The following is a 23,317-nucleotide window of genomic DNA, read 5'->3' as shown; positions in this document are numbered from 1 at the left end:
GTTCATGAAGTGCTCTATTTCTGTCCACAAGCCGCAAGGCGTATGCCTCATGGCAGCTGCTGCTTCTGCTGGTGTTATTTCCAGTAATATTTCAATCTCTACGACTACAATCTCTGCTTACCACACAGGTGAGCCTGTAACTCTGCCCTAATGAGCAACACCTAGGGAGACATAGAGAGACATGGAAAGACAGGAGTAAGTGCTGCAGCTGCAGGTGTGAAGCATCTGTTGCAAAATTTACATCACAAAAAAAAATCAGCTTAACCACAAAACTGTGGAGTGGAGTCGGAGCGAGGGCGGGGTGTTCGTATGTGTAGTTGGCAATCTAATGGGACATCTTCAGGCTATTTGGGCTTTGGCTTTTGTGTGTCGGTCGGTCCTTCGTTTATGCTTCTGGCCCGTCTGTCCCACTGGTCGGTTTCTGGCTTTGTGTGTTTCCGTAAACTGTCATTTCCGGCTGCTGCTGCTCCTGCTGCTCGGCTGCTTTGCTCTCTTCCTCGCTCTCTCGCTGCTTTCAATGCACAATAATTGTTATCTTCAACAATTTGCGGATGTTATAAACATATACGACTGCTTCATATTGTTGTCTGCATGTAAATACAGTAGAAGCCGGAGCCAGAGGATTCGGAATGGGTATGGAAACGGTGTTTTGTGGTTCTGGGATTTTCGGAATTGGTTGCGTGAAGGCAGCGGGGAAAGGGTGCGGCAGACTCAGATTCACAGTCGATGTTTGCACTTGTCGTTGCTTTTAATGGCTAGACCAAAAGGAGTGCACCTGCTCCCGATGACTGCTCCTTGTTCTGCTGCCCCTATTCTGCTCCTACCTCTCCTGCTCCTGCTGCTCACACTCCTTATCCTGCACCTACTTCTTCCTTTGCTGTTCCTATGCCTCCCTCCTCGTTCTATCTTCCTTCTCCTTTAACAATCGACTTGCCTCTCCCAAGTGTAGAACTGGCACGGAAGACATTTAGCTAAGCGCTTCGCTTGGCAAACAATTTTCGATTTCTGTCTTTTTTCCACCCTCCGAAAACACCCGCTGGAGGCCCTGTGGCATCCCATCCCGCTTCCTGGCACCCTCTTTCATGGGGGGATACGCGCAATTTGAAGCTCATGTGCGAAAACTTTCAAGCAGTGAAAGTTGTGAGCTTTCTATCTCTCTCTCTCTCTCTCTCTCTCTCTCTCGCTCCTTCAAATAGCATAGAAAAAAAAGACTTGAATATCATGGGATAAAGAAGGTTCATGGATAAAGGAGGTTCATGGAGGAGAAGGTTTCTTGGGGTTACGGATGGTATTACACGCTAAGCCATGCTGTAGCTCTCTCTCACTCGTTGGCAGTAACTTTTCCATGTAGTTTTCGATACGAAAATTTGTTACAAGCGAAATATTTCCTAAGACTTTTCTTTCAATTTTAGTATTTTCTCTCTGCAGCCAAGTTTATTCAAGTTTTTAGCTGGAGAATCAGGAGAAGTATTTATGCTCGAGGATTCTTAATAGCTTTGAAAAGTATACGAGAGAAGCTGCAGCGAAAGACTTGGCTTTAATTAAGAGCCAAAACGAGAGATTCTATCTGTCGATTATCTGCTTGTGGATTACGCATACGCCCCATTGTCTAGGTGTCACGTCGTAGTCCTCGTCATTTAGACCATTCTTCCACCTGTTTGACGTTGCGCTTACTCATACGCCTACGTGTCTCATTAAGAGCCACCCAATCCCTGGACTTTTGGTAATAGAAAACTTTGCCATAAACTTAATTAACAATCGCCCAACCGCCCATCCCCTTCGAAAAGGTATCGGCAGGCGGTCTCTCGAATTGCTGCTCCAAGCCGAAGGTTTAGCTTCTTGTCCATTGTTTGGGCCATTTAATTTGCAAACGGGAGCTACCCCTCCTTTCTGGCGCTCTCTCTCTCTCTCTCTCTCTCTCTCTCTGTAAATGTGAGTCCCCTCTCTGTGTGGATGGAAGTTCAGGGCGCCTCCCTTTCAGCCCTACCATTAAATTGGTCATTAGGCGTCAAGTGGCTCTGCCGCTGCTGCTTGGCACAGTCCGGGACATAAACAAAAGGCATTCGAAATTGTTTTGGCTTAATTTGAATGCTTCTCCCAGGCCCAGACTGCTTTAATTACTGGCCATGGCGCAGCGTGCCGTTGCTTTGTGCCGTCTCGGATGGCAGGTGGCTTTAAAATTTAATACATCAATATATTTCGTTCTCTCTCACTCTCTCTCTCTCTCTCTCTCTCTCTCTCTCTCTCTCTCTCTCTCTCTCTCTCTCTCTCTCTCTCTCTCTCTCTGTGTCTTTCGATCCGCAAAAGTTTTTCGGAGAGCTCAAAAATCAACAGAAAAATTTGCTTTGGAAAACAAATCTTTTTAATTGTTCCTCTATGCACAGGGGCGGGCATTCCGAGTGGGGCAAACGGAAAAAGTTCAACGTGAAATTTGTTGAGAGAGCAAGTTTTTCTTTCTATTTGGTTTGGCTTTCCCTACTGCTGGCCTTTTCCTCCTGGCTGTGTATGTCCCTGGCACGAAAACAAGAAAATTAGTTAAAAACTTTTTACGGTTGTGGAGAGGGAAAACGGAAAAAGAGGGAAACGACTGAGGAATTTCCTCGTGAGTGTTCAACATGAAAGAGGAGCGAATAAGAGCCAGACAGCATGAGGCTAATTTTTGAGTGTTTCGAATGCTGCAACACTCGTGAAAATTAATAATAGAAAGCATAGAAGCATCTAAAACTACAAGAGAGTGTCGGGCTGAGAGATTGGCTTTCCATTTGAAATCTACCAGAGTGTCGCTTTCCGTTTTTCCGCTCTTGGATTTTTTGCCTTGCTTTGCTGCACCTCTCACCTTTTTTTTTTGCTTTCTTTTGCATTTATGACCATAATTCTTGTTGCACTTTTGGCATTCCTGCACTCTTTTTGCATGGCACAAAAAAATAAAGGAATTCTGAATTATTTCCATAGTTTTGGGGTTTCGTTTTAGGGGCTACAACATATCCATATAAAGTGATGGTGGAATGAAAAGTAAGCGCATAAATAAACCATTTGTTGTGTCAAAGTAGATCCCTGGCTGCGGGCCACTCCCTCATTTGTGAGGCATAAAGAAAAATTCGTGGTATGGAAATCTGTTGAGTGGAAAATTACAAAAAACTGCACAACGCTGCGTTTACCCAACATTTTCTGCTGGATGAAGTGAAAAAGAGGAAAACTACAGAGGGCAAGCGGGAAAAGCCGAGGGATAGGTGGAAAAGCGGCGCTCGGTTGTCGGACGACCCACATGTGTGTGTGTGTCCGTGAATGTGTTGCTTATAAGTATTTTCGGCAAGTTGTGCATATTTTAATTAGTTTCCACAGGCAGCCGGCACAACAGGCAAACAGTTTTCGTCTAACAAGCAACAGAATGAGGAAACAGCAGAAGGAAGGCAGTCGAAAGGTGTGCAGAAGGCACCTACCAGAGCGAAAGCAGTTGCGAAATGAGCATAAGATATGGCGTATACGCAACCTGCGAACGTAACTTTTGGAAAATGTTTGGGCTGAAGGGAAATGTAGAAGTTGGAAGTGGGCCTAGATGTGTGTGTATGTGGTGTCTGTGTGCGATGAGTGTGCGGGTGGTATAATTGCACATATACTCATACCCCATTCTTTTATAATTACCTCTACCCCATGTATGTTGTACCCATTTTGATGACGTTGCTCCCCCATTTGCTCCACTTCCAAGTCCCTTAAATAGTTGCCTTCCTGCTTGCACCGTTCCAGCAGTTGATGTGCCCACCTCCTCTCTCTCTCTCTTTCATTCTCGTTCTTACCTTCAAAATATGACTCTGACTTTTTGGCCCCCTAAAAACCACTGCTGCTAAAATTCGCTCAAGTTTTTGATGTGCAAGTTATGCGCTTTCACTGCTCTGCTGCCTGCCTTTCCTTGTGTTCCGCAATTAACCGTTTTCCTGCTTTTCCGTTTTTGTGTTTAGTGCTAAAACTGGCAAAAGTCAAACAAATGTCAAAGGCTAGAGACGCGAGATTAAATTTGTGTGCTTTTTAAACTCCTACATTTCATGGCTGAAGCCCTCCACTCTGCAATGGCTGAAATCCCATACCGTAAAATCGCGGAAACTTCTACCTAGTTATGGCCCAAACCTCTCCCTCCAACACGCTCTCCCAACATGGCTCAATCTTTCCTAACTATTTAGGCAAAGGATCTAATACGCGGATGAGACAGAGGATTGAGGAAGAGGGAGAGCAGAGCGCGCTTTGATTGCCTGTAAGCGTCTACGCCTCTGCCTGCCATTTAGTGCCTGACAAAAGGCCAAAAGCATATCAATATGCCATGGCGCAAATACAGCAAGCAGAAAGCAAATACACGCAGAGAAAGTCACACTCAAACAGGGATTGGGTGCGGAGAGCGCAGCAGAAAGTCACATTCGAACGGGGGATAGAGGGGAAAAGCGGAGAATAAACTCATGCTCATATGTGGAGAGAATGGGAGGCAGGAGAGCTCTCCTACCTATGCAAATATTTCAGGGGTCTCCTTCTGCCATTCAGGACTTTCTGCTTCAGTTCACAGAGCTGTTGCCATTGGTCTTCGTTCCCCTTCTGCTCTTGGCTCGAATGTATCTTGATACAAGTGCAGCAATTTGTACTCGTCGTTGCCTCAGCGTCTGCCTCAGACTCGCACTTGACTGCTCGTTTTGCCATTCAAATCTGCATGGGAATCTCCGAATCGAGAACTGCATTGAACCCCAAAGCATTCTTCTGCTTCTCCTCCTTTGGATTGCCTTTTGACTCTTGTGTTTCTCCTCTCTCTGCTCTGTTTGATGCTCTGGTGCGCGTTTAATAGTCGCAAATTGGTTCCATCACACACTTGGAATTTCGATTGGCTGTGTGATTTGACTACCCCGTGGTAAGAATTGATGGATTTCCATTCGGCTGCCAGACAAATGAATAGCAATAAGAGGAGCGAGGAAGGTCTTTGTGCCCATAATTATATTGCTTTCTCTGTATGCCTGTAAGAAAGGACTTACTCCTGACAATGTCAACCGCTTATCGGACCACAGGAACACACAAATATAAGAATGATTTCCAAAACAGTTTTCCCCCGAACCAAAAACCACAAAAAGGCAACCATTTTATTTGTGTGCGGGCTGAAGCTACGTGTAAAAATGGAACCCGCAGAATGGGATGCTCATTAAAATTTGTAACCCTAAAACCCTGAAATAAATGTGGATTTTCTCGTGTCGCTCGTGTAAAAGGAATGTACATACATACATACATATGTATGAATGTGGTGTGTGGCTCCTGGGGAGTGGATGTTGTTTATGGTTCTGCCTCCTGTTTATCGGTTCTCATCCTAAACCAAAAGTCATCAAACATACACCTCCTATAACATTTATTTGCTCGCGCACATAAGGGCAGATTGCCACCTTAATTTGTTTGGCTTAAACTTCAGCGAAAATTCCCATGTAATGGTGAATTATTCTTTCCAATTCCACAATTTGATGAACTTCAGATGATGGGATTTCCAATGACAGACATATTCCACCGAAGCGTGCTTATCAAAACATTCTTCAATTGTGTTTTATATGTTTGTATTTCTTTTCTTTATTATACGCTAACAAGAGGTATTCCCATTTTGTTGAAGGTGGAGGAAAGTTACGATTTTCAATGTTAAAATAATTCACGAAAATGATTATCAATGATTAATTTTTTGTTTGGTATTTTTCTAGTAGTTTTATTGGAACATTGCACTTTTTTTTGTATTCTTTCAAAATCTATTCTTTTATAATATTATCTCAAACCAGAGAAATGTAAGTGTACATAATGATTCGTGAACATGAATTGGTTGTTTTCTTTTTCAATAATCCTTTGTTCCTTTTTACCATGGACTGGCGTATCGATTTTTACTGTATTTTTGAGCAAATTCAAACAAAACTCATTTCGCATGAACAGCACAAGCAGCAACAGAAGTTAATAAATTACACATCAATTGTTCAGTCAATGTCATGTTGCCCTGTAAAAAATGTAAAAAAATGTGTTGTGGCAGTATATTGCTTTTCGTCTTGGTTCTTGAAAGCAGCCAATGTACAGTGTGTATTCCACTGTACTGCTTTCTGCCAGTTACTAGCTGGCAGGCGGCTGTCAAATCAAATAATTGAACTTTCATTCCATTGTGAAAAATGAAGCAGAGGATCCAGTGGCAGTGCCTGTGGCAGCCACACATTAAAAGCGATTTAAAAAAGGAAAGAAAGTAATGGAAACCGTGGCGCTCCGGTATGAAATGGAAACCTTCTCCGCTCGTGGGAAAAACCTCCTCCCCATCCCCCATCCGTGAAGTGGGAGAGCACACACAAACACACATACTTTTTCTTCTTAATCCATTTTTGTACTCAACGTTGGCTGATGGATTACTCTCGTTCAAATGTCGAATCTTGTTAGTGGAAGATTTTTCCCACCATCCTCTTACGCCGCTTCCTGCCTGCCACCAACACATTGCAGCAAAGAAAAAAAATAACCTGCCTGGTGGCTGATTCGGGGAGGCAGAGGCACACAAACACACAAGTGTCGTCAGATTTTTCACGCTCCAGATTTCCAGAAAATCATTAGGAGTCCGCATATACTATTTTTTCTTTATTCAAGAAAGTTTCTGATAAAGTAAAGTTTCTCTTTAGTCAACTTTAAAGCTAAGTTAAAACTTTCACTAGGATCTCGGAGCCCAGCTGGTACTCTTGGCCAGAATTTTGCCTTATTTTGTTTGCCCGATAATTACTAGCCAGTTTCTGCTGCTGTTGCTGCTGCTGCTGCTGCTCCCGTTTGGCCATTTAATTCCCTCGGGCCAAGGACTCTTTAGCATCCTAGGTGCATGGCATCGTTTTTTTTTTATGCTCGTTTCCTCGTTTTCATTTTCTTTGCACTGTGTTTTTCGCCTGGCTTTTTTTTTTTGTAACATTACCATTTTGATGTAGCCAATTTTCTGGCATTCTGTTGGTATTCCATTCCTGTTCTAATTTGTTGTTCCTCTGTTTTTCTGTTGCCTGTTTTTGCTCCTCTGTTTTCTGTTTCTGTTTCTCGGGGAATTGCATAACAAAATGGAAATCTGTTAAGGCCACGCATGGGAATTGTTTGTTTTGTCCTGTTTGTTCTGTCGTTGATTTTATTACTTTAGGGAATTTTTCTCTTCCTGTATGATATTTTTTAAATATTTGGGCTTAACGGTTTTATGTTTTCCTTTAGTTGTTGTATTTTCCCAAATGATTGAATTAATTATATAATATTTTCATATTTTCTTGTATTTAGGTTTTAAATTGTTCATTTGATTCACTTGTAGATTGTTTTAAAAATCTACATGTTGCTTAATCTACTTGATAGGTTCTGTTAATTACATATCTGGCTGTTTTTCCATATTAAATTGGTATATTGGACCATCAGATAACCTTGCAATTCTTGCCTTAACGTGCGTTTTAAATTAAGTACTCTGTCGTTTAATGTTATGTTAAAACTGTACACCCTCCTTGTTCCCATATTCCACGAAGGAAACCACTTGGGAGTATGGCGATAAATTAGGTTTAAAGTTGGCCTAAGCCGTCAGGATAATTAGTTGGAATAATAAATTAGGGTTGCAACTAAAGTGTACCCTATAGAAACTAGTCATCCAAAGGGCATATTACTTGGAAATAAAATTTGTATTCCTAACAATTTCAAATAGAAACCTCAGGTTTCTTTTCAGTTCACCTGGCCTGCATATACTCCTATGCTACCGTATATTTTGACTAGCCAAGCATAAACGGCCTAACCATCATAAAGAGCGGACTTCCGCCTCCAACACAAAAACCACAATGAGGGAAAATCCCCTTGTGTAATGGCCGCACCTGCAGTGCGTCAACTGAGCGCACAATTTTCCTTTTTATTTTTTTTAGGGCTTGACCAGCCCACAAGCCACGCCCACACAGCCACACAACACACCCATACATATGCAAAAATAAGCGTTGAGTTTAATGACGCCGTAGTCGTTGTAGTAGCCCCCAAAGTTTGCGTCAATTTCCAGGGCAAGCAAATCGCACAAAAGCTGTCATAAAAGTGCACGAGAGGCAAAGTGTGTTACAGAGTGTATGTTATCCTAGATATATGTACATATGTACAGTTGCGAAAAAAATAATAGCACCACTACAACACATTTTGTTCTTGGACAAAAAAAAAGCAATTACTGTTGCGATTTTTTGAATTTTTAGTTTTTTTATATAGTTAAGTTCTCCCCATTAACAAACAAAGTGTTGCCTTTCTTCAAAATTCTGTCTTTATATATTTTTTTTTAACTTTACGAAAAAATACCACGAATATGGCGAAAAAAATAATAGCACCGTTAGCACTATTTTAAGTGAATATCCGTAATTTCGCGGAATTGACTTTGTATAAACCACGTATTTATTAGTTTTAACTAATATTTCATTGTTTCTATCATAAAAGCTAATAATAATCATTACAATAATACGTGGAAAGCTCTGAAATGCAAAAAAACGCGACCCTTGCAAAAAATTTATGTTTGACGTAAAAACTTACAGAGAATTTGGTCAATTGGTAGGCAGTTTCAATAAAATGATTAAAAACGCCTTAAACTATGAAGAAAAGTGTAAAACACGTGGATGAAAACGATCTATGACCCCTTTTGGGGTCAAAAGGCTGATTCGCGAGAGCAAGAAGGTTCCCTTCAAGCCTGCTATCGAGCTTAAAAAAAGAGCTTAAAATAAAAGCGATGGGCTAGAAAGTTTGGAAATATCTTAGACAACATAGCCTAAAAGCCTGCTGCCCAAAAAAAATCGCACTTTTAAACGCCAGGCAAATTACTAAGCACATGATTTTTGCAAGGGAGCATGCCAATTGGACATCCCTATAATGGCGCATAAATTTTAATGTCAGATGAGTAAAAAGTGTTTTATTTACTGAAAAGGGATCTCGATCATACTTAAGACGTTCAAGGAACACCAGTACACCAAAGAAAACCATTTAAAATAAAAGGTTTAATTTAATGGTATGGGCCTGATTCTCTTACTATGAAGTAGGGCCAATGCATTGACTATAAACCATCATGGATCAGCACGTGTCCTTGAATTTCATGGAGACAGTAATGCTACCCTTTGCAGAATACGAAATTCCACTCGTATGGGTCTTTCAAACGGAAAATAGCCCCAGCATGAAAGCAAAGGAATGGTTCAGGGCCAACACTGAACGTGTTAAAGTGGCCTGCACAGTCGATTGACATAAAACCGATCGAAAATCTGTGGTACGACGTCCAGAAGGCAGTTGCTGATTCCAAACCAACCACTGTCGGATCACTTTGAGAACAAATTTAAGAGTCCTGGTCCAAAGCTCCCCAAAAGCTATGCCTGGACTTAGTGGATTCCATGCCAAGACGCTGCGCAGCTAATGTTGCCAAAATAGGACACTGAACTAAATCTTTAATGATAAATATGGATTTAGAATTAATAGTTCAAAAGTGTTAACTAAGAAATTCATTACTTGTTGGTCATTTTTTAAATTTTAAATCCATTTTTCAAAAGTGGTGCTATTATTTTTTTCGCCTAATTTTACGAGTTTCTCTAAAGTTCCTTAAATAACTTAAAAGTCTTACAAAAAAGGTGATTTTTTTGTTGTTCCCAGATTTGTAAGAGTCTTCCCTTTCTAAAAATGTGCTTAAAGTTTCCTTAAAGTTAAAAATGTGAGTTGGGCAACTATTTGAAAATTGCTTGTGGTGGTGGTGCTATTATTTTTTTCACAGCTGTATGTACAGATGTAGGTATATATAAATGGTATGTGTATATTGTACTACGACACATACATATATACTTTCAGACAATAAAGAGGTTTATGTTCTAATTCTATTAGCTCAAAAGCTAGTGGTCAGGCGGTGGTCTGTGTGCGTGGTTCATCGGCTGGGCGGGCAGTCAAACGGAAGTCGTGGAATGCGTGTAGCAATTACCAACGGACAAGAAGAAGAAACTCTGACTAAATGTGGGTCCCACATGCAATTGGCTTTTCCATGGAATACTCTAAGATATCAGTTATATTCACGAGATGTCGTGTTAGGTACAACTCACATAAATAGTTTTTTTTTTTATGGAGTATTATGTAATTTTGGTGTTACTTTTTTGTCCAAATTAACTATTAATTAAAATCGAGGTTTTTATTTTATTTCTATAACTTACTTTTCTAATAATATTGGTATATTTTCTGTCATTTATTTCATTATGCTTAAAATTACTTTTTACTGCGCTATTGAGAAATGAGTCATTCGTATGTTACTTTCACCGATTTGTCGCTTTCATGGGTGTTCTTTGAGAGCTTATGTACTTTCATTTAACGTATTTAGAGATATTGTATGTACCTTGCCCTCTTACAGACAAGTGAAGCGAAGGACTATGTTTATGTACATCCATGAAGAGAGTACCACATGGTACTCGTAAATGCAGCAAATCCTTAAATGAATGACAGCGAAACATTTACGATACTCTGCTGGTAATAGACTCAATAAAACTTTGCCCTCTTCAAACCCTAAAAATTAATCAAATATTAAGTAAAATAAAAATGTCAGCGCACAGTGATTTTGTGTGTGTGGTGCTTCCATTCAGACATGAAAGTAACTGAAAGTTTCTTTTTGGTGGAAAAATGTGTGGCGGAGCAGGAGTTATGTCTTGCTTTAAGGGGGAAACTGGCAAATGTTTTCGTTAGTTCTTGGGTTTGCTCAATGAAATGGAAATAATTGAGACGGTCACTTGTTTTATGGAGCGTGACATACACCGATAGAGCAATGGAAAAGTATTTTAGAATTGGGTTTCTTAGAGAAATCTAAATTCATCTTTTCGCTTAGAGTAAAGAGAGATACAATGATACCATTCATTGATTGATTGAATTGGTTTGAGCAGCCCTCTAAATCGCTTCCATCTTTCTCTTTTAAATTGTTTCCCTTTTCAACTGTTACAACTGTTAAGTGTAAAATCAACTTATTAAAGGGGTCTTCTTTTAAGGTTAACTAAATCTCTTTTATTGAAAGACGCTTCCATGCTGAGAGTAGCCGTAACTTATTTATGTGTTCTATTTTCCCCAGAATGTGCATCCTTTTTACTCTACGTCTTTTCAGCTTGTAAGCATTCTGCACAGTTTCAATATGAATTTATGCTGCGCTGTCCTTGCATACATATTTATTTATATTTCTCTTGCATTTTCTCTTTCATTTTTCTGCATCTTTTATTCGTTTCTAGTTGCTTTTCTGTAGATAAATTCAATTTTATTCAACATTTTAAAGATGCGAGTGGAAGGAGGTGGGAGCAGCAATAGCAGCAGCAGCAACCTATTGTCAATCAACTGTTGGTCAAGTTTATAAAACTATGCCATAACCCAGTTATAGCTGGAAAATGTCCGGAAAATATATGCATTTCCATGAGTATTCTTCAGTTTTTTTTCTTTCTTTCAGAAACTATTCGGTTGATGGATGCATGCAGCCTTGTGTGTGTGGCATTGGGGTACGGGTTCTGCAACATGCTCAAGTGCTTGCTAACAAAGTTAACACAAGATTACTAATACGCACCATTGTACGTGACTTTTTGCTGTCAGCGTAAATCAAGTTTCATTATGTGCCAAGCGGAGAGCAGAGGCAGAGTGAAACTGTTGATGAAAATCTACAGATAGTAGAAGAAAATGTTAGGAGACTTTCCACCTGCAGGCACAACTTTTGTGCTAATTGTGGGGCAGAAAGAGAGAGAGGCAGAGAGGCATACTCTTATAAATGCTACACCAAAATGGTTTTTAGTCTTGAGGCAAGTATCGGTAGAGAGCGGGTCTGTGGCAAGTTTGCAGCATAATTAAAGCATAGACATGGCTCCTGGGTTAAGGACTACTAATGGCATTTGCATGTGAAGCACGCACACACAATGGCCGAGGCAGGGAGACACCACTTGCCAGAGGCAATTACTCTAGTCAATGTCCAGTAGACTTTCAAAAGTGATAAATAGACCATTTCGTATAGTATTAGATTATACATTTTCGAACAAGTTCTACCTGGAAATGCAGCTGCTTATTATACGATGCATCCCCAGAAGAAAATAAACACAAAAATATGTAGAGTAGGATAGAAATGCGCTTTCATCTCCCTATGGGGCGCACCAGAAACCCCAATCCAAAGACCGAGCTTGGCCTGATTTTCCTTTACTTTTTTCTTTCTGGTTTTTCCCCTCTATAAGTAAAGGGGTTTCCCTTCATGTGTAAGTGGGGTGTTCCCAGCTTTCCCTTCATGTGTGAGTAAGGTTTTCAGTGTACCTTTTGTATCTCATATTTTGTGTGTATGCGTGTGTGCGTGTGTGTGGGTTCGGAGGGCGAAAAGTTTTAGATTTGAGTTCAAGTTTTTAAGAAGCTTTTAAATTGAAGCTCGTGACACATTGCAATGATGTTGGCAAATTGGGGGCATGCCGCACACCTCTCGCCCACTCTCTCTTTATCTATGCCGATGAGGATCCATATTTATGCCAGCTTCTCTTATAAGCTGGCTCTCAAAGTAAACATCTACTTCCGAATTTCACTTCATTAAAATAGCACTGGAAGGGATATGGAAAACAAATGCCAGAAGCCAAAAGCCAGAATTTATATTGTGATAATAGGAAGTATCCACAAGATACAAGATTAAATATTCAATTATATTCTAAGAGCCTTTCCCTGTAGCAGTGTGTGGGGTCCATAAATAATTAATTGTATTTTGCCACAAAATGAAATATTACACAGATACAGATACGGACAAATATCTAATGATAATGAGAATTTATAGAAATTACAGCCGCACCACAAGAACTGCAAAGGAAATGTCCCAGGTGTATGCCACCACAAAGCATGCGTTTCTTTGTGTGTGTGTGTGTGTGGCAAGATTCCATGGAGCATGGAGAGGAAAGGACCAGAAGGCTGAGAGTCTCATTAACCGCAACAAAAAGGAAGAAGGAGCCCTGAGAGCCAGTAGCCGCAGCAATGCATTATAAATGTATCTGCTCTCTTAGCCTTACAGAAATGTAACACAGTGTACTTCGCCCTCGCTCCCCTCAAGGTAAACTGTCTTGTGCAGAGAGTGAGAAAACATGTCGATTGCAGGGACTTTCTAAGTGAAACAAATGTGAAATCATTTGACCAAACAAAAGGATATATAGGATACGCAAATATATGCAAAGGGAAAACCTCTTAACAATACGGAAAGACCAGAGTTAACTCTGTGAAAACCGCTTTTCTCTCTGCCTTGTGGTTTTGCTACCATTTTGCATTATCTGCTCCTTAGAGTTCTTAGAGGCGTTCTCAGGGCTTTTCCACTTGGCCAAAATGCATGAGGTATGCATGAAATGCGTTTGACTGATTTGCATTTTCTCTTGGTGGAGGGGAGGAAGAGCTTCCTTACATCTTGCCGTATCTGATGCTATCAAATATTTGCGATGACTGTGGCAAATGTGGCTTTTGTGGCCTGAGCTTCAACCGTAAGGCAGACAGTAATTCAATTAATATTTTACCTTTTCGTGCATCATTCTCAGTCAATCTTCATGCCACACATACCTGAAAATATATATATAGAGAGAGAGAAGGGGAGGAAAATCCATTGTTAATATTATACGCTCTTTGAATGTTGGAAAAGTTTTTAAGTATGATGCTTAAGTATAGCACAAAGTTTTATGCTACTACATTTTGTAAGCCCCCAGAACACCCCGGGCACTAATAGCACAGTCAACGAGACGTATAATTAACGTGGGAGATAAGTGGGAGACAGTTGCCGGAGAAAGAGTTCCACCTAAAGGGGAGGTCTCTGGGTGTGGAGTGAGGGTTAAAACCCACAGAGAAAGTCAAACATTTGTCACTTTGGTAGAGCTACCGGCGTCTTACCGGTATTCTGGGTGCTACTTTGTCTGCTCTTCTTAAAGATGGATAAGTTGGCGATATTTTTAGGACACATATTTCTGGGACTCATGATTCACTTGTCTCTGTTTAAACGTAATGTCAGGCAATGGATCCAAGAAGGGATCCTGCGACTGCCACCATTTGCCGCAAACTTAAATAGTTGCACTTTTGCTCGGGGTGTGGTTCTGGTCTCTGCTTGAGTCTCCCATCTCTTTCTGTGTGTGTGTGGGTGTGTGTAAGTCATTAAATGAATGGCAGCACAGGCAAAAACCGCCGCCAGAATTCATCGCAGCACATAAAACGCACCACAGGCTGAAGAGTGCAAAAAGGGTACGGAAGGAGTCGAAGAGTCACAGAGAGAGTGAAAAAGCGGGAGGAGCCGCCGCAGTCAGTGCCAGACGTGAGTGAGCGAGAGATGAAGTGGCACTGTCGCTGGTTTTGTCTTAAATTGGCTAATAAACTGCCATCTGTTGGCTGTTGGCGGCGAACGGACTGTGGACTGGTGGACGGATCTCTGGGCCATCTTTTGGCGGGGTATCCTACGGGGGGCAGGCGTCCTGGGCGTGTGACTTTATGCGGTTGGCAAAGTTGAAATGCTTGAGGCTTCATTAAGCGCTCATAACATGAAGCGCATGAAACTGAAATGTTTCGGGAGCCAGGGCCCAGTGCGCTATGTTTTCCAATCTCTGCGCTGCACAGTGGACAAAAACTATCCACCCGAAAATTGTTAGCATTTTGAAAAGTTTTTTGCGGCAAGAGCAGAGGTATGGGAGAGTTTTACTGAAAGTAGAATTCTGATTTAAAAGCTCTGTTTTTCATTTGCACTTGGTCTGGTATGTTTTTGGATAATATTCTGGTATGCTTAGGAATATTAGACTACTTGGAATTACCCCAGTATGTATTGTGTTATATATTATTTTTCCGCTTTCTTTTCTAGATAATTTATTTCTACATTTTCAATGCATTTGACAGCATTTTTCCCGTAGACATCTATTTTGAAATGCATAAAAATTAATCCGGTTACAATGTCGACGGTTTGCTCCTGCTTTACTCGCTGCTGGTTTCTCTGTCTTTGGTTTTTCCATCGTCAGCGGCGTCACCATAGCTATGTGTGGAAAATTTCTCTAATGAAATATTTTAGTGGCAAAGTAGAAAATTTTAATTAAAATTATAACTAGCGCCACACAGCCAGCCAGAAATGGCCCCACAGCAAACACGAATTAAGTTTTATTGAAAAATACTTGGGCGGATCGAGAGGTCTGGCCTGGCTGGTTGTCGTGCCCCTAAAACTAATAGATACAAAACGCACATAATTAAATCATTTTGTGGAATTCCCATTCGAGCTTATTGATTCGCCAGTGCATATTCATGGGGGGCATTCATTTTAATTGCAAATTGTATTCTGAGAGAGAGTGAAAGAGAGTTCTCAAAGTGAATGTCTTAATTAAAAGAGAGAGCATTGATTAGTTTTTGTTGGCCATTAAATAAGCCCTAAAATGAAGGACATACGACTCATTCTTATGAATAAATTTGTGAAAAGTATTCCCCCCATAAAAACAGGGTATTTCCTCTGGTTTTATGATGTGGGTCGACGGATTAGAGAGAAAGACAGAGAGAAAGACAGAGAGAGAGAGATTGCCTTGCCACACACACAACTTTGTTGCGGTTAAGTGCCGCGGAGAGCACATAAAATGTGTGTGTTTGCTTTTGTTTTATGTACACTTTTTGGCTCGCTCTCTCTCCATGGATTTTTGTTGCTTATTGTCAAAGTTTCCTGCCGGTTGCGGGCCAAGTAGTGCGTAAAATTTCGAATGCGAAACGAAGTTGAGTCATAAATTTCCAAAATTATTGCCAACAATTGAAGTTCTCTGAGATATATTCACTATGCTTCCGTTGTCCCTGGCATGGTTTCTCATTGTAGGCTCAGGGTTCAATAAATATCAGTTGTTTGTATTTTATATCCTTTTATTGAGTAATGTATTCTGAAGGGATTTTATGGGCTTATTTCCAGAAATATTTTTTAGATTAAAGGCCATTTCCCTCTACTAATGACAGCTAGGAAATGGTTTGTTTGGCTTTCCTTTAACCATTTTTCGCCCACTAGTATTTACAAGACACACATTCTGTCTTCGGTCCAAGTTTCTCTCCAAGCAAACATTTTGCTTTCAGTGGAACTTGCATCCTGTCGCTACTGCTCTCTCTCTCTTAGGCCCTCTGTTTGTTGGCCAACAACTTGTGCAACAACTTCTGACAAACTCATTAACTCATTATCTGTGCAAGAAGTTGACACAACGCTCCAGTAACTTTTCCAGAGGCGACAGAGCAAATGGCAAATGATCATCCACAGCACAAGGCGCACAAGCTAAGCATCCATTTGCCTTTAATTAGTTACCATTTGCATACGATGATGAAGAACGTCCTGCAAATTGCATTATGCTTCCAACCCGCATCATCACTGAGATTGTCTCCCATGCCTTCAATCTCGTGCCTGCCCGCCTCATTGGACACCTTAATTGCTGTTAATTGATTGAACAAGGACGCTGATGATCCCGCTGTTCTGTTTGTTCTGTTTCCTCTCTCGCTGATTGCCTCAGATTTACGATTGACCAAAAATTAAATAAAAGGAAATTACGAGACACAGAAAGAGCAGCGGGGCTTTGCCCAGCTGTAAGTCCTTTCAGCCTGTTATCGCATTTACAGGGCAGGGCGTGCGGCGCGCCACTCCCTGGTCAACAGATTTTTTATTTCATTTTCCGCAACAAATTTGATTTGATTTGGTTTATTTTGGCAGCCCGGGAAAAACCCTTTCGCAAATCCTCGTATGGAGAAAATTCCTATTTTTGTTGCTTCAATAAAAATTTCCACACAAAACAGCAGAGTAGCAGAACACACAGAAACCATGTCCATTTCCATGAAAATGGTGGCATGTCGAGTGTATTAAATTGCCATTTATTTCATTTTTGTTTTTCCCGCTTTTCCAGCTCTTCTGTCCTACTTTTTTGTTGCTTTATCCCTACTTTAGATTGGTATTCTCGGTGCTTTTTCCTGCCGCTCTTTTTGTTAGCATATTTTTTGAGGCGCATTTAAATAATGTTTATATTTGTACAGTGGCATGGATTTGTATTGTTTTCTGATATCTGTCTAAGGTTTTTTTTTCTGGGGCTTTTGGTGCGGGCGTGTGCGTGAGATTTGGAGATGAATCAAGCTGTGACTGTGCCTTTTCCCCAGGAGGTGGAGAAGCAGTATTGGAGAAGCAGCTGCGTGTCGTGTCGGAGGTCTCTGCAGAGGATTGGATGTAGCAGCTTCCTGGGGGAAATGGATGTATGACACGTGGAAGATGAAAATCCGCATGGACTCCAGTGGGATTTTGTTATCATTTATCTGGGAAATATTTGTTTTTTATAAAGAACTTTTTCGTATTTTTAATTGGAATGATTTTTCGCAGAAATAAATAAAACCTTACACTTTTTCAGGTACTTCAATTAAGGATGTATATAAAAAAAAATAGTTATCTTGGGTGTCTGATAGTTGGTGAGTATATTTTTGTGGTATATTGAAGTATTTGTAGGACAGTTTATAGTATTTTTGGTTCTAAATAAGCTTAATTTCTTAATCTCCTTTAGACTTCATGAGTTTATAATGTTCCACCTCCATTTTGTTTTTGTTTTTGGTGGAATTTCCTGTCTCAATTTCTTTTGGGTCAAGCAGCGCAGAAAACCCCAGGAATCGACTTGACTTTTATGGCGGTCATAAAAAGGATTTTAATGTGTTTTATCCCCCGCCGCCCTTGGCCGAAAACGGAACTGTAGCCTGCGAAATGCGAAAGCAAACTTCTGCTTGCTGTCCTTCGCATAAATCGACTCCAAGAAACATACATACAACTACTGCATACGAAATACTACCACGGCAGGAGGGAATTGAGGGAAAGTCCAATGGAATTATGCGTGAGCGCACATCAAATGAGGAACAAACGATGTTTCTTCTCCTTTTGGCTACTCCTGGAATTTATGGCAGGACTTGGCCAGGACTTTTGCGTGTGGAATAGGGATTGCGGATGGGAGGCCTTTAAGGCATTGACTTTTCCCGCATCCAAATAAAGTTGTCAAGGACGTGGGCGGGCGTATGGTCGATTGTCGATGGTCCTAGGAAAACAGTCAAATGAGCTGGCATAAATCCTCGCCCTGGGGTCTGCCTGCTGCTGGCCTCTCCAGGAAGTTCGAGCTCTCTCCGCTGACAATCTGTCAGGTGCCACTTAACATAAAGGTTCCGTTCCGGATGGCTAAGGGAGGCAGCCTGTGAGGCGCTGTGAGCCTGGTTTTGGTGTTTACCTTTAGCTTTTAGCATGCATGGAAATCCTTCAAAGCAATCAATTTGTTTTTATTGAATTTTCGGTGCTAGCCAAAAGGAGCAGAACCTCTGGCAGGGCTCTCCACTCCACAGTCTCCACTCTCTCCACTTCCTGTGGCAGAACGAAAGACACTCATTTTGGGAACGCGTGACACCATGTCCTGCAGTGCTGCTACCTGAGCGTATGAGTGACGTATGGGCTAAACTAAGCCGTAACTGTGGACTCGAGTGTACGCCGAATGGATATCTGACTCCCTGGTTCTCTGCAGTTTTCTCCTCCAGAACATCTCCTTTTTATTGCTTTTTCCTGCTGGTCGAGGAAAACTTCTTGTGTTTTCTGGCTGCCAAAACTTGTTGTCTGCCACACAAAAATAGCCTCACTAACGTTAAGTATACGTTGGGTGTTATAACACTTTTCCCTTTCAGTCTCGTTAGCTCTTTCCCTCTTGTTTTGGGCTTGCTTCCATGTTTGGTTTTTCTACCCATTGTTTGTGTTTGTCTCAACTTTTCACTTTTTTTTTATACCCGGTACTCGAAGAGTAAATAGGGTATATTGTATTTGTGCACATAACGGTTGTATGTAACGCACAGAAGGAAACGTCTCCGACCCCATAAAGTATATATATTCTTGATCAGCATCAATAGCCGAGTCGATTGAGCCATGTCTGTCTGTCCGTCTGTCCGTCCGTCTTGTTGAGCGCCTGGATCTCAGAGACCATAAAAGCTAGAGCCACCAAATTTTGCATCCAGACTTCTGTATGCTCACACTGTTACAAGTGTATTTCAAAAATGAGCCACGCCCTCTTCCGCCCCCGCAAAAGGGCGAAAACCTCCCAAATCTACAATTTTAAAGATAAAAGAAAACTAAAAACGCCATTCCGTAGGGAATGACCATATCTATTTGATCACCAAATTGGGATCCGATTGGATCATTATTATGGCCACAATGAAGAAATTAAGTTGCAGTGGCTAAACCCACCCTGTCCAGCAGCTTTTGTTGCTTTTACACATTATCTCATTCACACTCTGCTTCGCGCAGTGGCAGAGGCCTCTTCCCCTGACACGTCTCTGACTCATCCTCTGCCACGACTCTGCCGCTGCCTCTGCCCTGACTCTGCAGTGTGTGTCTCTAGGGGAGGGTGACGAGCTAAAGGAGCGTGTTGGCGTGAGTAGTGTTGTTGATGTAGATGACAGATGAAGAGAAAATGTAAAATTTGACAAATAACCGCTAAGTTGCAGATGTAGTACTGAGTACCGGGTATAAGAGTTGTGACGCGGCTTAAGACGCGTCTCACAACGTTCCTCCTCGTTTTAACTGTACCACTGGCACATTTTTCAAATAGATGTCTATCGGTCTTTGGCTCCTTTTGAAAGTTTTTTGGCATTTTACATGTGCTAACCAACAAAAGAGCACACCGCTCTCTCTTCCTTTGTGGATTTGCTGAACGGATAACGGATGAGTGGGTGAATGGTGAGCGGTTGAGTCGGTGAATCGGTGAATGAATGTTTGAATGAGTGGTGTAGCGCAGTGTGTGGCTTTGGTGCTTCGATGTGGCTTTGGTGCGGCTTGAGTGCTGCCGACTTTTGCCACCCATTGATTGTTATCCTTCGGTAAAAACACAAAAAGTGAAAAACAAAACACAAACAACAGCAAAGTGGCACGAATCAAAACCATCAATCGGTTGCTCTGTTCTTTTTTGTTTTTTGTTTGAAGATACTTTAAAAGATATTTTTGGTGCGAAATTGAATGTAGAAATACCATAAACAATTATGGGCTATATTTGTATAATATTATGGTATAATCATTTGATTATTATATTGATTGATTTTCATATTGAATTTCTGTTTGCATTTCTATTTCCAATTTGTATGTGGAAATCCATTTTCATTTGTCTAAATTTTGTTGTATTTTCTATGAATTTGTGGGGGGAAACTAAGTGGAAACTTTGATGAGGAGATCGTTATTTGATTGCTTCATTTATTGTGAAAACGGGTGAAATATAAAATTTTGTGGTAGCTTTTAAGTTCTTTTAATACAAAGAAATTACTCAACAAATTTGCTGATAAATTGAGGTAAAATAATAGTGCAATTTATGGATGATATTTTTTCAACGAATTCTGTTTTTACGCTCAACTAAGACGTTTCTTGTGGAAATATTGTGCACAAAGACATAAATAAAATGTTATATACAATGCACGCCTCCATGGCCATGCCCACATTTATCACCCGCCCCCCAAACACTCTAATTGTATTTGAGCGAGGCTTCGTGTTGAAATATTATTGTTAAGGGTAGCGCAGACCGTGTAAAACAGTTCTCCTTTTTTTCGGCGGTCCATGCGACCATTTCTCTTGTTTTCTGCTACCTCCTGCCTGCTCCTTCCGCTCTTCTCTTCTCTCCGCCTCTTTCTTCAGAGTATTTCTATTTCTTGCAATTATTATAAAATGTCGCACACCCCAACCATCGAAGGACAAAAGCCACACAATTCTTGATGGTGGCGGTGGAGGTGCCATCACCCTGCTCCTTGGAGACTCATTTTCAAGTGCTGGGCCGACACCGCAACGCTCGGCCTCAGCCTCAGCCTCAGCCATTTGCTCAAGTGGGTCAGCGGCAGTCGGTCGCCCAAGTGGTGCTTTAGAGCGGCAGCCGCAGCAGCAGAAGGAGGAGGCGGCTGAAGAAGGCAGAATGTGGCAACAGTTCAAGGATTTTATTGTGGCAAGAGCATTGTAATTGAATGTGCAATGGCATTACGCAGTGGGAGAGAAAGAGTCCTACTGCTGCCATGCTGTGTGCCGCCTGTTTGTATGGAACATTTAATTGCATTTCAGTTCAGAATAACCCTATTCAGTATTTTTAGGATTTTTCGCTATTTCCGGATAAGTCTGAATCCTTGAAAGCTATTTCTTTCTTTTGCGCTATAGATATTTGCGGTATTTGATAGAAGAGAAAAATAAAAGTTCCTCTCCTAAGAATCCATTCATCTAGCTATCGGTATCGTCCCACATATCCTTCTATTTATCTATATATCATTTTTGTATATATACATACATATATCTGTAGGAGCATGGGAATCTATTTTTGTCAGGTATTTGCGCCTCTAGATCCCCTAAATCCTCTTCAAATCAGCTCTAACACTTTTTATCATTCGAGGTTCTGTTTATTTTCTTTTCCCTCTCTCTCTTCTACTTTCAATCTGCCCAAAAAACAGCTCAAAACCAACAACATTGAACCCCCAAACACGTGCCAAAAACGAAACACAGAAAAAAAACACCATAGACTCAGAAACTCTTGTTGCAGAGGCTTGTTTTCATCACTTTTCACAATTCCGTTTGCCTCTCTACTCACTCGTTTTACTGCCTGCTACGCTTTTCTAGTTTTACTACTTTCGCTCACCCTTTCCACTCTTCTCTCACCCTTTCCACTCCTTTCTTTCCCTTTTTATCAACTTAATTCACATGCCAGACGGTGACCAAATCTATTCCTGTTTCTCCCTGCTGTTGCTGCAGCCATCCTCTATTTCCACTCAGAACTCAATCAACAAACTGGAGGACCGGACTGACCCACATTTTATGGCAAATCTTGGCCAAAAAGCACAGGGCTCTACTCTCGAAAAAAGGCCCACAAAATAAACCCCCAAAAAGGCCGAATATTTCTATATATATCGTGTATATCTGTATGTGTATCAAGGGGGGTGTGGCTACAGGGCGGCGGCTTATCACTCGGGTTCCAGACCATTGCGTATTAAAAACATTTTTGTTACGCCAATAAAAACGAACAGCAGCAGGAGTCGGAGGAGTGCAAAGAATTTTGCATAATTCGTGGCCATAAAAAATGAGACTAAAAGCAAAAGTTGCTGTTGACAGAATTGTCTGTAAGGGCTCGGGGGTCGAAAAACTACAGAGGAGAAATGGGTTTAGCTTGCGAGTGTAACGCCATTTGGTTTATAATTCGAGGTCCCATTTTGATGTGTGTCCTGCAGACAGTGAGGCTTTTTAGGTTTTTTATTGGCTACACTGGTAGAAAAGGGGACGGGAAAAAATATCTAGTGAAAATATACACAAAAATAATCATTGATAAACCCTCTAACTATACATAAATAAAAAACTTGAGGAAAAGCTTAAAAAGTCACAGGAAAAGCAGGAAAAATCATAGGAGTAACATAGAAAGTTGTAGACGAATCAGGAAGTGCCGAAGGAGTAACAGTAGACGGCACTGGGGGTCATACGAAATCTCTCGCTAGATCAACTATGGAGGAAATGATGAAGCAGGAGCAGCAAGAGATATGGCAGGAAAAGCTCCATGAAAGGGGCATCCGAAGAGGATGTGCGCAGCAGACCCGAGTGGACATCAAACTTCTCTGCTGATGCTGTTCCCTGGTGCCTGGTACCGCCTGATGAACGCCTGACGGTGTAAATGTGTGCTCGTAGATTTGAGGCCATTGTGCCTACCAGAGCCTCCTTTAGTCGGCCTCCAGAGCGTTGGCCATTTGTCAGATGAGAAAAAAAGCATGGCACAGAACTATGTACATATGTATATTGTTTGTCATTAACAAGGTCGAGCAGAAGGAGCAGGCAGCAACAGCAGCAGGCAGCGGCATGAATGAAGGAAAAACTAAACTCGCTTTGATGAAGGAAAGCTGTTACACAAACAGAGTGAACAACAGAGAGCGACTGAGATAAAAACGGTGAAAGATGGATGGGGCAAAAATCCACGGGAAAAGTTGTGCGGAAAGTGTTAAGCGCGCGGACCGTTGGTCCTGACCCGCAACAAAAAAGGGAAGAAGAAAACGCCTGACATTAATTTTGTTTTCATAACGTGAATGCCAGAGCCCCTCAACCCTCACGGGCCTCACAGTCTTTTTGAGTCGCCTGCCTGCTGTCAAATGAAGACACTTTGTTGCACTGTTGTTGCCTCTGGTTGTTCCTCTCTTTTCCTCACACACTCTTTCAGCCTTTGCTGTCTCACTCTTTTAGGGTTTTCCCTCTACTTTTTGTTGTGTATATCTTTTCTAGCCAAAGCAAGAGCTTGATTGACATGCTGTCTGTCTGCTGTTTGCCCTGCTGCCTTTCATTTCTTTTTGG

The 23,317-nt window shown here is 41.3% G+C and overlaps 1 protein-coding gene across 2 annotated transcripts in view; it reads left to right on the top strand.

The window, feature by feature from the left end:
* The window catches only part of LOC117896146, a 115,639-nt gene that overhangs the window by 17,964 nt on the left and 74,358 nt on the right, over positions 1-23,317 (top strand). The window contains exon 2 of one of the 2 annotated variants that reach the window (XM_034804220.1): positions 17,364-17,421. The exons of the other annotated variant lie outside the window; for it this stretch is intronic. The gene's annotated coding sequence lies outside the window, so the exon portion shown is untranslated. The remainder of the gene's footprint in view (positions 1-17,363; positions 17,422-23,317) is intronic. 2 annotated transcript variants of the gene reach the window in all.

This window comes from Drosophila subobscura, chromosome O, assembly GCF_008121235.1.
Source record: "Drosophila subobscura isolate 14011-0131.10 chromosome O, UCBerk_Dsub_1.0, whole genome shotgun sequence".
In the NCBI taxonomy this organism is placed as follows: Eukaryota; Metazoa; Arthropoda; class Insecta; order Diptera; family Drosophilidae; genus Drosophila; species Drosophila subobscura.
The sequence above is the reverse complement of the archived record's forward strand: the minus strand, read 5'-3'. Positions and strand labels throughout refer to the sequence as shown.